A 15,247-nucleotide genomic window follows, 5' to 3' on the forward strand; every position below is an offset into this window, starting at 1 on the left:
TGTTGTCCAGGGAACTCCATGCTGAACCACAGGTGCCTGAAGACAGGAAAGAAGACAAGTCATAGGGTAGCAAACCTTCTTCCTTCTGCCCCTCCAAAGGCAAGGGCAGTGGAAGTGCAGACTTAATACCATCTCGGCAACCCCTCTGTACTGACAGTAATGTGAAATGATAACGGGAAAAGAAAGGGGAAGAAAAACCCTCTGCTTCCCACATCACACGTTTCTCCAAACAGCAATCATCCACAGGGAAACATCACTTCTCAAGCACTCCATCCTTACTTGTGTCTGTTGCCTCCAACTGCCAGAGACAAAATGTCAAAATGCAGGATGCAGAAGTCAACCACACCTCCCCTCGATTTATGAGTGGCCTGAAAGCTGGGCTGGTGTCTAAGTTACCTGTAACTATCCATTTTCCCTCAGGAGCATACTCAGGGCTGGATTCAATCACAACTGCTCAAGGAAAATTTCTGGACCTGTACTTAGAGGGACACCTACATTACCTTCTCTGCCCAGCCAACTGCAAGGCCACAGCACACTGCCTGGGTGTCCTCCAAACCCACGGCCTCAGAGATGTCCATGAGTTCACACAGCCCCCTTGTCTGGGGACGATGGGGTGACACAGCCATTCAAATGCTCTTTTGGACTGACTTAACCTTCCCTGAACTGGCACAGTCACAACACCTCAGAGAAGGTCTCTCCAGGCCCTTGAAAAGTGATACTAGCAGCTCCTGGTCACTAACGAGCACTTACCCATGAGCCAAAGTGTAACATTTGATAGTCTGTGACAGATAAGAGATTAATTTAATTTGACCAGGTGCCAGTGTGGGACTCCGTACTCTATCAAACCCTCACCAAGGCCAGTTTTTAACATTCTCTTTTGATACTGCACAACTTTGGTGTAAACAATAAAAAAGAATCTACTTATTAATTCTTACCTATTTCTGTCAAGCCATTCCCAGACTTCCAAAAAACTCTTTTCAGCAATAGGAAAAACTATTACATTAAGAAAGGTTTTTATGTCCACAGGTCTTGAATTTCTATTTATCCTTCCACATCTCTCAGCTTTACAATGTGGGTGTGCCTGGATGGCATATATGCAGCACTTCCCAGGTTTGGATTCCCAGTGATTTTAGTTGTCCAGTGAAGAGCTACAGAGCCTCTTCTGATGGCCAACAGAACTACTCTTTTTCCTCTCTAGTTTATTCCATTAAAAAAAAATATTCCAGCTTTAATCTTCCCACATTTGCTTTTCTTGGATGGTTACTTCTCCTCTTTGATAGAAAATCTTATCAGCTCATTCACACATGTGGCACTCCACTGCATTTCATATAGTTTTAATTAATAGCTTTGCTGAGCTACTTGATGTTTAATTCTAGAGAGGTGACTATTTTCCTTCTTTCATAACTGTTGCTATGATATTTACAGTATATTTGAAGTAAGCCTCCAACACCCTACTTGATATGACCTAAATACTATCGCTATAAAATTCTAGGAACTGGTTCACCAAAAATAGCTGGAGGAAAGAACAGTATCCCCATTTCCAAAAAGAAAAAGTCGTCCAGACATTAAATTACAAAAGAGTCTGTCTGAAACAGTTATCTCAAAATATCATTAAAAAAATTAGCTTGTGATTCTCTTCAGTGTAATGAACTCATTTCAACTTGCACTTCTGGTGAGAAGTTCCTCTCTCCATCACCTGTATCAATATAAACATAAATATATTCCAAATTAGCATTATTTGAATCAGAAAGAGATCAATAGAAGGTTACCAGCCCTAAAAAAAATGCTCATCTAGAAGACTGTCAAAGAACAATAGACCTTAAGAGCTCCAGTTACTTTGCTGCAATACACTCATGCATAAAAACTGAGTAGAGAAAAAAAGAATATACAGCAACCAACCAGGCTCACTGTACATTTACTATCTATGTTAACATCTGTCTGACATGGACTGACATCTCCACAGATGCAGCAGGATCACTATCAACAGCCACAACACAAAGCCCAACACATAACAGGTCTGGACAAAGTTAAATTCACAGAATCACAGAAAGGTTTGGGTTGGAAGGGACATTAAAGATCATCTAGTTCCCACACCCTGCCATGGGCATGGACACCTTCCACTAGCACAACGGTTGCTCAAAGCCCCGTCCAACCTGGCCTGGAGCCCTTCCAGGGAGGGGGCAGCCACAGCTTCTCTGGGCAACCTGTGCCAGTGTCTCACCACCCTCACAGTAAAGAGCTTTTCTTACATCTAATTGAAATCCACCCTCTTTTAATTTAAAACCATTACCCCTCATCCTATAACTACACTCCCTGACAGAGTCCCTCATCGCCTTTCCTGTCGCCCCTTTAGGTACTGGAAGGCTGCTATAAGGTCTCCCCAGAGCCTTCTCTTCTCCAGGCTGAACAACTCCAACTCTCCCAGCCTGTCCTCATAAGGGAGGTGCTCCAGTCCCTGATCATCTTCATTGCCTCCTCTAAACATACCTGAGCAGAACCATGATCCTTCTTATACTGGGGTCCCCTGAACTGGATGCAGCACTGAAGGTGGGGTCTCACAAGAGCAGAGTAGAGGGGGAGAATCACTTCCCTTGAGCTGTTGGCCACACTCCTCTTGATGCAGCCCACAATAACGGTTGACTTTCTGGGCTACAGATGCACGCTGACAGCTCATATTCACTTTGTCATCCACTAATACCCTCAAATCCTTCTCTGCAGGGCTGCTCTCAACCCACCACACACCCAGCCTGTATTTGTGTTTGGGATTGCCTCAACCCATGGGCAAGACCTCACACTTGGCCTTGTTAAACTTCATGAGGTTTGCCCAGGCCCACCGCTCCAGCCTGTCAAAGTCCCTCTGGATGACATCCCTTCCATCCAGCATGTCAACTACACCACACAGCTTGGTGTCAGCAGCAAACTTGCTGAGGGTGCACTTGATCACACTGTCCATAGCATCAACAAATATGTTAAACAGCACCACTCCCAATACTGACCCCTGAGGAACATCACTCATCACTGCTCTCCACTTGGACATTGAGCCATTGACCACAACTCTGAGTGTGACCATCCAGCCAATTCCTTATCCCCTGAGTGGTCCATCCATCAAACCCTTGTCTCTCCAATTTAGAGACAAGGATGTTGTATGGGACAGTGTAAAGTGCTCTGCACAAGTCCAGGTAGATGACATTGGTTGCTCTCCCCTTATCTACCAATGCTGTAATCCTGTCACAGAAGGCCACCAAGTTTGTCAGGCAAATTTGCCGTTAGTGAAGCCATGCTGGCCGTCACCAATCACCTCCTTATTTTCCATATGCCTTAGCATAGTTCCCAGGAGTATCTGCTCCACAATCTTGCCAGGCACAGAGGTCCAACTGACTGACCTGTAGTTCCCTGGGTCTTCATTTTTTCCCTTTTTAAAAGTGAAGGTTGTGTTTCCCTTTTTCCAGTCAGTGGGAATTTCACCAGACTGCTGTGACTTCTCAAATATGGTGAATAGTGGCTTTGCCACTTCATGCACCAGTTCCGTCATGGCCTGTGGATGCATCTCATCAGGTCCCACAGACTTGTGCACCTTCAGGTTCCATAGATGGTCTCGATCCTGATCTCCTACAGTGGGTGGTTCTTCATTCTCTCAGTCCCTGCCTTTGCCTTCTGTGACTTGAATGGTATGGCTGGAGCACTTGCCAGTGAAGAGGCAAAAAGTAGCTCAGCCTTCTCCATATCCTGAGTGACCAAGTCTCCCATTTCCTTCCACAGAGAACCCACATTTTCCCAATTATTATCAAATTAACACCAAGATTGGCAGAACCCCGCTGATAACCTTGCAGATGAGTAGGAGAGGTTGAATTGAGAAGTGGCAAACATCACCTGAGAGGAAAAACCTCCTGTTCTTCTACAGGTATTTCAGATAGCACTCTGCACTTACTATTTTAGTGTTAAAATCATTTGGGACCAACCACTATCATAGCTTTATCTGCAATGCACAACTAGCACTGCCTCTCTCAAAAGCCAGTCAAAAAAGCAGAGATGGAAGCTAGGGGAGAAAGAGGTAGACCTTAGAAAAAGAAATGGCAACAAGAATTATGTGGGTGATGTATCTTTACATTACTCCCATTTATTTTTGTCTTGCTGTTTCTGAGGCAAGGAAAAATGGGGGAAAAAGATGACACAGTAAGAGGGATGAGGGAAGGTCTGAAGCCCATGGTAACAAATGAGTGCCAAAGGACATTGTGTGGGAAGACTAGAAGAAAGGACTCCAGAGCAGCATCCTCTCCCCTGCACACAGCCTCCAGGCAGTGTGTCCGTCTGCTCCGTCAGCCCTTGCTGAGACAGCCCACCCCCAGGATATTTCTCTATCTACAACCTACATACTTTTCTAGTGTACAGTTAACCTCATGCAGTTCTTGGTCCTATTATCTCTTTTAAGACAGTACTTTGACATGCTTTGGGGAAAAAAAAAAAAAGGACATCACTACAACATCCTTGCAACAAGTGTTCCCTTGGGACCTTTGTAGGGTATGATTTAATGTCATGCAATCCTTCCCAGTTTCCTCTGGAAGAGATTATGAATTTACCCATTTTACAGCTTCAAAGGCAGACAGACTGAAAAGCTAAATGAATTATCAGAGGCAACAGTGGATTAAGACTCATGAGCTAATGTCTCAGCTGCATGCTCATTCCATTAAAATGCAGAGTCTTGTTTAATATTAAACCAGCCACAGCCATTGATTTACAGCCAGCATACCAGAGGTGGATTATGGAGCAAGACTCACACACTTACTCCCATTTAATTCCATTATTCTCCATCATAGACATTAAGTTTTGGGCTTCTGTTTGTTGAAATTACATCATAACTCTATAGGAAGGGCAGTATATGTTCCTTTAGTTCTGAAAGAAAAGTTGAGCATCACTCAACTCATTACTAAGACTCCAACTTCATGTTCCACTCCGAAAAGTTAGGTTTGGTTGCTTGCCCAACTAATATCATAAGGTAGAAATACAAGGCAGCAACTGTATGGAGCAAGTGATGAAAAACCCTGCCTAATCACTCACATTGGGGAGAGACAGCATCTCCTCCATATGCTTCACCACAAGCAAACCCATCATTTTGTAAGCATGTCTTTAGCAGTCAGTTTTACAAAGACTCTTGCCAGAGTCCCATTAAATTCATGTCAACATACCACAACCCTGCAGTTGCTGCACCCATGAGCTTCACCACATCTCCAACAGTATTTTTCTACACAGAATGACTATGGAGATTTCTCACACTTTTGAAAATTATTACAAGTCCCCAGATGGTAGTATAATCAACAGTTTTTAAGAAATACTTTAACAGAATGGGAAGATGGCTAGAAATCCCATGTTCACAGCAACACAGTTAAGTTTTACAAAATATGCAGGCCTCAAATAATAACACTTCCCTGCCTGAAGCTTTGACTGGAAATATTCCCTGTCACATCCGCGGGTGCTATTCTGCAACCTGTAGGATACCATTAGCAGGGGCTAAAGTTAAAAAAAGGAAGCAATCATAATTGCTATAACTAAATATTTGTGATGTCATGGAACTCTATTTATGTGAAATGTTGAAATCTAGCAAAAGTGTCTTAAAAAATACTAATTATTAAAACCCCCAATACTTTCCTTATTTTTTTCTACAGTTTATAGCATTTGCTGTGAAAGTACTGTGAACACCTATCAACCATCACAGCTTGATAAGGTGCTTTCTTTTCCAGTCAAAATGTAGGCTTTCAAAGCCTCTGTTTATGCCTCCCTTTCGACAAATTCTGTGGGATTATTTTATTTCCTTGGTTGTCACAGCAATTAAATTAATCCAGGTTAAGAAAAAAAAAATCCTATTCTTTAGCCAAAGAGAACGTCCTTTAACCTTCCTGTGACATTTTAATGGAAGAACAACAGAATTTTTAAATAACTTCAAAATGGGATGCTACAAACTAAACCCCATGTATTGAAGGGGAGATGGGATAAGAAGGGAGCACTGAGAACAGAGGTAAATGCAACAATAAATATATACTTAAGAATGCATTTGCTAGCTGTCTAAAGACCCTTAAAATTAGAGCCTAAGGGCTCAAATTCTTTAGTTACCTTGAAAATTTCAGCTCAGCTCAGTGACATCGTTTTCTTGTCCTAAAGTTGTGTCCTACTTAAAAACTACTTTGTTTTGCCCCAGAGACATCTGTATTTCAGTTTTCTGGCTAATGACCACAGGGACTGGGTTGTGTTGTATGACCTCCATTTGTAGCTTGGAAAGTGCTTTGGGCTTGTTTAGAATAGACAGAAAAAAATAAAAGGAGTAAGGGGCTCTGTTTAATTGCTGTGCCTAAGTTTTCAAAATTCCAATATTTAAGTGGATGGCTGCATTTATTTTTATTATTTTTTTTGCTTCTTGAGGGAAAAGCCTTTAAGGCACAAAATGGCCTGAATTCACAGAGAACTTGTTCCACAGCCTTATCAGTTTAAGGTAATTTTCACAAAATGGAATATTCCATATAGAAGAAACTAGAGTTCTAGCTTTTTCCTTTTTTCATTCCCATACTCCAAGCAAGCAGCTCTCCTCTAAGTGGACTGAAAACAAGATTTCCTTTAAGGGGATATGGAGGGGAATGGGAAGAGGTGGTAAAAAAGGACTTTAAGAGGCCCTGTGATATTCCAGATTTACTGTGTTTCCATGATTTTATCTCAAGTCTCAGTTTACAAATAAAATATGTTCTCTCAACATTCCCACCTGCCAGCCCTGCAATACACTCCTGAGTCATTCTGGACTCTTTTTTCATTGCCCATCACTACCAGTAACACTGGGACCACAGGCCAAGCCCATGCACAGGGACACGTGCACATTCCCAGTGTCCCCAATGGGCTTGCACAGCTGTCAGCAATGCAGAATTTGGCAAAGCAGTTGATAATTCCAACTGCTGCATCTGCCAGCCCCCCTTGATCAACACTCTGCTAGCTCTGCAAAACCAACAAGAGCAAAAGCATTCATCAGGAGGAAGGAATAAAATAAAATAAGGAAAATAGACCCTGAAATACAGGCTAGAAACAGACCTGCTGAGCCAGACATCACCTTTTTACATTCACTTTTCTGACAGCAGAGTTAGGATAATACTGGTCTTCCACTTTCTAGAAACTAAAGCAAGTATTTTCTTGCTTCTAAACAGCCTAAGCATCTGGTCTCTGAGTTACAGGCTAAGCAATTTTACCAAGGGCTTTTAATTTTTATTTTGCAGCTTAAACATAGGCTTATGCTACATTCTCTGCACATCACTTAGACTTCACAATGTACAGATTCATTCTGTTTAGATTTATCTGTTTAACAGCATTCTGTGCACAGCAAAACTAACTTTATCTTAAGAGTCCTTCATAGGTCAGCAGGTAAAATTCTTCTTTGATAGAAGTAAACAACAGTACACTTAAAGCTCCTTCTGCCTTTAAGGCAGTAACTGAATTATGTATCAGGAAAGAGATAGGAAAATTACAGACCAGGAATATGTTTCGGTGTCAACTAAATAAATATAATTCATTTTGTACAACTGCTCAAACTGAAATACCCAGAAATGAAAACTCACAACCACCAGGTTCCACACCACTTATAAAATTATTATTAGCCTTGCAGTATAAACTACTTAATTTTTCTGATCACTCAGATTCTTGATCCAGTCATCACACCGTAACAAGTCACCATGTGTCAGCAAGGCAAGTACCCAGCTGTATCCTCTTAGCTTGCAGGGAATAAGGTAAGTCTTACACTGCTTTCTTCCAACTCTCTCGAACACCCTGCAATAGAGTGACTTGCTCAGTGAACTGCCACAGGCCAGATAATACTGTTACCCAGCCTTGGTGACAGCCAGGATCACTTGGACTTTGTCAGGACCAACAAATGCCCACGGTGTCTCAAAGCCATGATCCTCTGCATACTCAAGAAGTAGTGTGTCCTGTTTCTAAACAACTCAGTAGGAAACACGACTCAAGATTCAGTAGAACTGGGTTCTCACTGCCCCTTTTAGCAAGGTCTGTGGGATTTCGAGCCAAGCCACAGTCTCTCTGCTGGCACCAAATTCGATTAGGGACAAAAATACTTCTGTAACACCTCAAATCAAAGGATGAGCTGATGTGCTCATATACTTAGTGATGTCAACCTATAAATAAAGGCACCATAAAAATTCCTAACATCCAAACAGTTTCTAGCACTTCCTTCCCCACAAATGCACATTTTTGAAGCAAGTCAGATCAAGTATTTCTCCAGATGTTACATTCTATGCTTGCATTTTAAGAGATATTGTTCTTTAGACTCCATGGTAAGGATAAGAAAAGGAAATAACTAGTGTATCATCTCCTGAAACCAAAAAAATAGGGAGAGACAGGCCCATATATTGTAGACATACTAGCCTGCCAAAATACAAATACTGCAAGTTACAATATTTGGCTTCCTCGTTAGCTAAATTGATAGCATTTCCCTGCAGTAAGTAGAGAGGAAGAGTTGGATGCAATGGTCCTATTAGGTTGTCATACTGGCATGTAACAGCGTGGTAACTTTTTTTTTTTTTGAAGACAAAACACTGATGTTAATTCATATTGCAGACAGAGGCACAAGCCAGAGGAAGTATTTACGCACACACTCTCCTATTGCATTCAAAACAGGAGCACTGGAAATTGATATTTTTGTTTAAAATGAAGTGTCAAGCTTTTACCCAGCAGAGAGCACTGAGGAGGATCACTGGAAGCAAAGCAAGCAGCAGCACAGAAGCAGCCAGAGCTGAATTTCAGGCTGAGTATGTAATGAATGCAACTGCAGCCCTACATCAAGTGCAACCACAAACCAAAGTAGTCTTCTCTGAGCCACTTTTTTCTCAGAACTGTAAAAAATTTTTTACATATGTCCAATCTAAATCTGCTTTCTTTCAGTTTAAAACTGTTACTCCTCATCCTGTCACTACAGGCCCTGATAAAAAGCCTCTCTCCATCTTTCTTGTAAGCATCCTTTAAGCATTGAAAAGCCACAATATGGTCTCCCTGGAGCCTTCTCTTCTCCAGGCTGAGCAATCCCAGCTCTCATCCTGTCCTCACAGGAGAGGTGCTCCAGCCCTCCGATCATCTTTGTGGCCCTCCTCCAGACCTGCTCCAACAGGTCCATGTCCCCCTTAGGTCAAGGGCCCCAGATACAATTGGCAGCCCAGGATACAACTGGCTTTGTGGGCTGCAGGCACACACTGCCAGCTCGCATCGTTTTTCATCTAGCTATATCCCCAAGTCCATCACCCAGTCTGTACTGATGCTGCTGACTGTCCCAACCCCAGTGCAGGACCTTACACTTGGCCATGTTGACCTTCATGAGGTTAACAACAAGGGAACAGGTCAGAAGCACAAACCGGCCAAGAGAGAAGCTAACCCTAGCTAAGCTCAGCACCTACAATATTCAGAACAGGCATGTTCAGAGGGCAGTCTATTTCTTTCTCCTGACTGTGCAGGCACCCTGGGGCAAGGAGCTTAAACTTAGATGTTTGAAGTAAGGGGAGACGAATCCCACCCTCACTGCCACAAATGTAAGCAGCTTTTATTTTAAGAAAGGCAATCAATGCTAGAATATGCTTGAGTCACCCTCGCAATCCACCATGGCTACCTCTCAAATTCCTCCAGACCTCCAGCACTGCTACAGACCATTCCCAGCCTGTCCGTGGTTCCTACCACCAGACATTATTACTACCCTGTGCATCACCATGCCCATTGCCACCTTTACTAGGACAAACCACCTGCAGCAAGTGCTGAATGCCAGAAAAATTTTTTTGTTTTTAAGTATTTTTGAGATCTGTCAGCTACAAAACTGTAAGCATCATTTATGTACAGCATTTACCCGAGGCATCAGAACAACGGAGCAGGCTCTCACCGATACACAATTTTGAAGCACATTACTTACCCCTAGTGAGACTCATAGCTTGATTTCTAGTAGAGGTTTAATTTCTTTGCCAATTAGAGAGATACATGCTTTCCCCAGGCAAGTCCCTAACCTAGTCTGTGGTTTGCACAAATAGCAATGTAAAAGACTCTGCTCCAGAATAATAATCGTGAGATCAATCAAAATGACTAAGTGTATCTGCAAGACTTCATTCATGCAGAAATCATCAACTAAGGAATATATTCCAGGTACCTTTATTTCTCCAGATATAGTACCAGACTGGTTTGCTCTCAAAAGCCAGACAGGACATACAAGCTTGCTCCTACTGCCATGCAGGCTTTGGTCAGAGCATAAACCAAACAGGAGCTTAGCAGGGAGTGGTGCTGGGGAGCAGATGTTAAATTTTGACTTATGTACTGAGAAGTAAATGCAAAAAAAGAAAGTAGTAAGAGTTCTTATTGACAATTAGTATAGAACTAGCCTGAAAAAGTCACAGGAGCCTGGATAGCCAGTGGGACTGCCTGCGTGGGTACGGTGAATGCACCTGAACTAATTCTGTGTAGCATCTTACACTAGCAGTACCTATTTTGGGAGCAGCACAGCATATTTATTTATATATTCTATTTACCCACAACTAAAACCACCAATATGTCTGCACCGCTCTTTGCGTCACAATTTCACCACATTAGCCAGCAGTTTGCTGTTATAATCCTGAATTTTTACAGGTATTTCTGATCATTTCTTTCAGCTTCACACTCTTGGGGTGAGGGGGGAGAAGATGAGGGAATAAATCTGCAACCTAAATTGCAACTCAGTGAAGAGAACACTCCAGTCTGGATTGCTGTTACCACTTAGGAAGCTCTATGGCAGGTGGAGCTGTCATTAATCACACACAGTGACAAGCTGCTACTCTCAATCACGCTTTCTGATCAAATTCTGCACTAATCAGGAGCTTCAGAGCAGGCTGGCTGTTCAGCAAGGTTAAAAATGCAGATGATATTTTCCTTAAGCTTCCTAACATTCAGTAACAGAAACACAGAGACCAAAAAAAATAATGCCCACGCAACCTCCCAACACACTGATAAACATCCTACATATGAAAAGGAGCAGCCACACCGCACACTTTCAGCTGGACTGCTCTCTAACATCCACATGAATTTCTTAAATGGACCAAAGTTTGTCTTGCAGTTTTAAGGATATAATAATCAACAATCCCCTTTCAAAGCTCTATTACAAACAATACAGCTGCACTTATTGAATATGTTAGCTTAAAAACACCTCAGAAAAAAGGCACCTTATAAAATCAAAGTTGCAACAAAAATATTTTTGGTAAAGTCAGTATAAGGAGATTTTTATCTGCTATTTCAAGGTAATTAGGTGTGTCAGGAATGATACTTAACACAATGCACAAATACACAGTTAGTAAGTTAAGTGTCAAAAGGTATTCATCTGCCTCAAGGGAGGGAGAACATGCCTGTCTTTGCTGTTCTCAAGAGGGCCACATTTTAGTCAACAAGATGCCTATGACAAGATGCATATAACAGCAGGAGCAGCCCTGTTCAGCTTTCCCATCAAAGGTGGTTTCCAGAAACTCAGAGCATACAGGTTTTGACAGATCAATACCTAAGTTTCAAAGAATAGCTAGAGTAAAATCAAAAAGAAAAAAAATACCAAGATATCTTAGCTTGTGGAAAGCCAATGCAATGTGTCGTCTGACAAAGTCACTCAGAAGATAGTTGCTCTGCTACCTGTGGCAGCCAACGTCCTGCATGTGCCAGAAGTCTGGGGTAAGCTGAGCCTTCAGAAAAAACAAAACTTCATTAACTAAACACACTGAACAAGGAATCAGAAAGGCAACATAAACATGAATGTCATGATACCACTGCTGTCAGTCACCTTGCAGGTATGGATGACACTTAAGACATAACTCTCCCTTTTGCAGTTGTTCTCTGCTGCTGATTTTGGGCCCATCACTGATGCAAAGCAGAAAGAGCCCAACATCTCAGAAGCACTGTTCTCTTGCCCATCCATCTAAACGACATCACGCCACCATCCAGCCTCTGACACCCACACAACTCAAGCAGGAAGGACTGAAAACTTGCAGCTTAAATAATTTTTCTGCTCATTAATTCTCTGAGGAAGCACAGTTCAGCCGGAGACAAGTTTTAGCACAGGCGCTGCCAAGGTTTTGGCTATTTATTATCTCTAATTTAACTGAAAAGGCAGAAATTGAGTGACTTAAGATTCATTAACAGCTTCCTTATAAAATTTAATTTTGGCTACTTACTTCTGTATAGGGAACATAAAGTAACCTAATTAAAGCAGATGATTGCACTGATTGTAAAAGGCTGCCTCCTCCGTTTTCACTGATCACTCCATCTTGAGCCATGCTAACGAGTTGTAGGTTAAAACCCTCTGCAAGATCTTGAGTGACCATTCACCGACTCTTCTTTCCAAGTAATTAAATTAAAGCCCTCCTCCAGTGTATTATGTCTTGAGGGGAAAAGGAGAAACAAAAACACCACAGACAGTAATGACATGAGGACAGGACTTGAGATCATTTACCTTATCAGCTAGTTACTGTCAGCCAACACAGAATACAGAGGACTACAGGGAAAATAAAACCCTCTAGTACTGAAACTGCCAGCACTTTAAGACAAGAAAAAAAAAAAAAGGAGAAAGGACAGTGACTTCATTTAACATAACACTCACCCAATTTGGTTTGCAAAGTAGTTGTTGGTCACATCCTGCTGGTTCTGCTCCTTTCTTCAAGCTACCAAATTACATTTAGACACTTAACACGCTTGCTGTTTATGCACCCTCAGTAACTACAGACCCATTCACTGATGGAAGGTGAACAGGACAACAGGACTGCAGAAGCAAGAACAGTCTATACCACATACTACTGTGGAAAGATAAGCCACAGAAACACAGGGTAGGGAGGAAGATGCTGAAAGAAAGCAGCAAGCATACAGCAACACACAAAACCAGACAGCAAGACAGATGTGAGGAAATAAACACCTTTAGAAATTCAATTCAGCTGCAGTGAGTTGATTTTTTTTTTTCCCCAAGCATCTGATCATGGTCTCTGGTCCCATGAACAGAGATCACTTAATTCCCAAGACCCAGACAACTTTTTATTCATGCAAGTCTTACTGCTAAAAGAGTTGGTAGGGCTGTGTTCTCCGAACTCTGCTTCAGAGAGCTGCTGGGGAAGGAAACACCGGAGAAGCAGGGCAGGAGGCAGAAGCCAGCTTGGATGTGACTTCTTGGAGAGATGAACAGACCTGTTCACACATATTGCATACACAGCTCTTCCACGACAGATTTACATCTTACCTTACAAGTAAGTATTGTTAACTTCTATTTTCAGAAAACTTAAGTTCTACTTAAACTTGGCGTTCCCTTCTATTTTGGGGAAGATTTGCTACAGATTGTTTTTGAAGACATGGAAAAGGGATGGGCATCAACAAAATCTATGGTGCTACAGCAAGGACAGTAACATTGACATTGCTTAGATGGCTGGTGGAGTACATCAATCAACAGGATACCAAGAGATGCCATAACAGACAGATGACCAAAAATGTCTTAACTCATGTCTAGGACGAAGTTTCCTTAGGCCTCCTATAAGCTGCTCTCGGGATCATGTACAATATAACACTAGTCTCTGAAATATGTACAGGCTCCCTTCCACTTTGCAGAACTCCAATTAGTGTCCAATCAATAACTTTATTTGCCTGCCTAAAAGTATGATCCAACTTCTGGTTTACACGGGAAGCATTTTTAATCAGGCAGGCTGAAGCAGGTACTCTTTCTGGAAGATAAAATTCTTGGAAGCTTTCCATTAAGAGACAGTAGAAACTCCACCACTAACTCTTAATTAAGTGCTCTATTGCTTTGGGTTTGTTTTTAATTATTTTTCTTTGTAGATAAGTCATTAATAATTGAGTATCTGCTTGCCTGAGTCATGACACTGAATGTACTAAGAAGAAAACTGGTGGCAGTTGTCCATCTGAGCTGCAGTCCGTAGAGCTATTTAAGTGGTCTAAAAGGCATCTTTTCCTCCAAACCAATTCTAATAAGTTTTTCAACAACCCCCAAAATAAGCAGCATAGAGACTTGTGCTTTAAAAACAAACTCACCAGCAATGCACACTGCTACACCTGTGTATTTTGTTTTGCCTCTATACAACAGGCATCCACACTCTGCCAAGACACCAGACATGCTCTGACAATAGGTGTGCAAACTCACCAACATCCTCGTATCAGCCATCTGAGAAAGACACCCCCACCAGGAGCACATGCTACTGCTTCATGAACAGAAGTGTACCCTTCTCATATTGTACCACCTCCCTTGCTGTCTATATAAAAAAAAAAATCTCTAATTAGGACTTAAGCATCTAGACAAGAAAAACATTTCTTCTCTTTAATAACCTACGTCCAGATTTTAGTCTACGCAGGACTGTACATCCAGGTCTTGATCACAAAATTACTGTGCAGCAGAAAGAGATGTGTTCTCTTTGTAAGAGACAAAGTGAATTTTAGCTACCGCTGCTTTTTAAAATTATTATTTTTCTGTAAGTAAAAGTCTGCCTTTCCAACAGAGAAAAAAATATTTTCAGATCACCTTTTCTGGTCAGCTCTACTAAACTGTTGACTCTAATGAGTTTAAATAGCCTCCTGGAGACAGGCCTGCAGGTTTGGGTAAGGCAGAGGGAAGAGAGTAAAAGATGCTGCTTCAGATGCTTTACACTGGCTGTATCATTTGACACATTGTTACTCAAAATGCTATCTATTCAACACAGTATGCAGCTAATCTAACCTAAAGCAGCACCTCGAGCACTGCTGTGCTATGGAACTGTTCAACAATGCAAACATGATTAGCCACATAGGTGGAGCTTTACATGCAATTGTTTTGGGAGAGAGATTTAAGTGCCACAGTAACAACATGGCCTCCCTCTTCAAATCTATCTTATCAACACTCACTTCAGACTAGGCTTTAATCTTGCCAACTGCAATTTTCCTCCCCTTCTTGCTAAAGTGTAGGCTCACCTTGCAACAATTATGGCAATTTAACAAAGAAGAAAAAAAATAATTAATAAAAGCATTTGCTGTTTATGTTTTTGGCCAGACAAATTACACAAATGATGCTTAGATAATTTTACGAACCTATAAGGCTATACATAAGCTAAGAACAAAAATATTTTTGCCACATAACAAGTGACATGAATTGAAAAAACAAACAGTAACCCACAACTCAAAAACCTCAGACCTAGAAATTAAGCATAATAAAACACTCAAGGCTCAAATTTCAGGAATATCCCAGAAATACAGGAAA

At 41.6% G+C, this 15,247-nt stretch overlaps 1 protein-coding gene across 4 annotated transcripts in view; it reads right to left on the minus strand.

The window, feature by feature from the left end:
• KLHL29 (kelch like family member 29) overlaps window positions 1–15,247 on the minus strand; it is a 403,320-nt gene that overhangs the window by 359,938 nt on the left and 28,135 nt on the right. For 3 of the 4 annotated variants that reach the window (XM_074895563.1, XM_074895565.1, XM_074895562.1), the window contains exon 1: window positions 936–1,046. The exons of the other annotated variant lie outside the window; for it this stretch is intronic. The gene's annotated coding sequence lies outside the window, so the exon portion shown is untranslated. Of the gene's footprint in view, window positions 1–935; window positions 1,047–15,247 lie in introns of those variants that run through there. 4 annotated transcript variants of the gene reach the window in all.

Source organism: Athene noctua, chromosome 1 (assembly GCF_965140245.1).
Source record: "Athene noctua chromosome 1, bAthNoc1.hap1.1, whole genome shotgun sequence".
In the NCBI taxonomy this organism is placed as follows: Eukaryota; Metazoa; Chordata; class Aves; order Strigiformes; family Strigidae; genus Athene; species Athene noctua.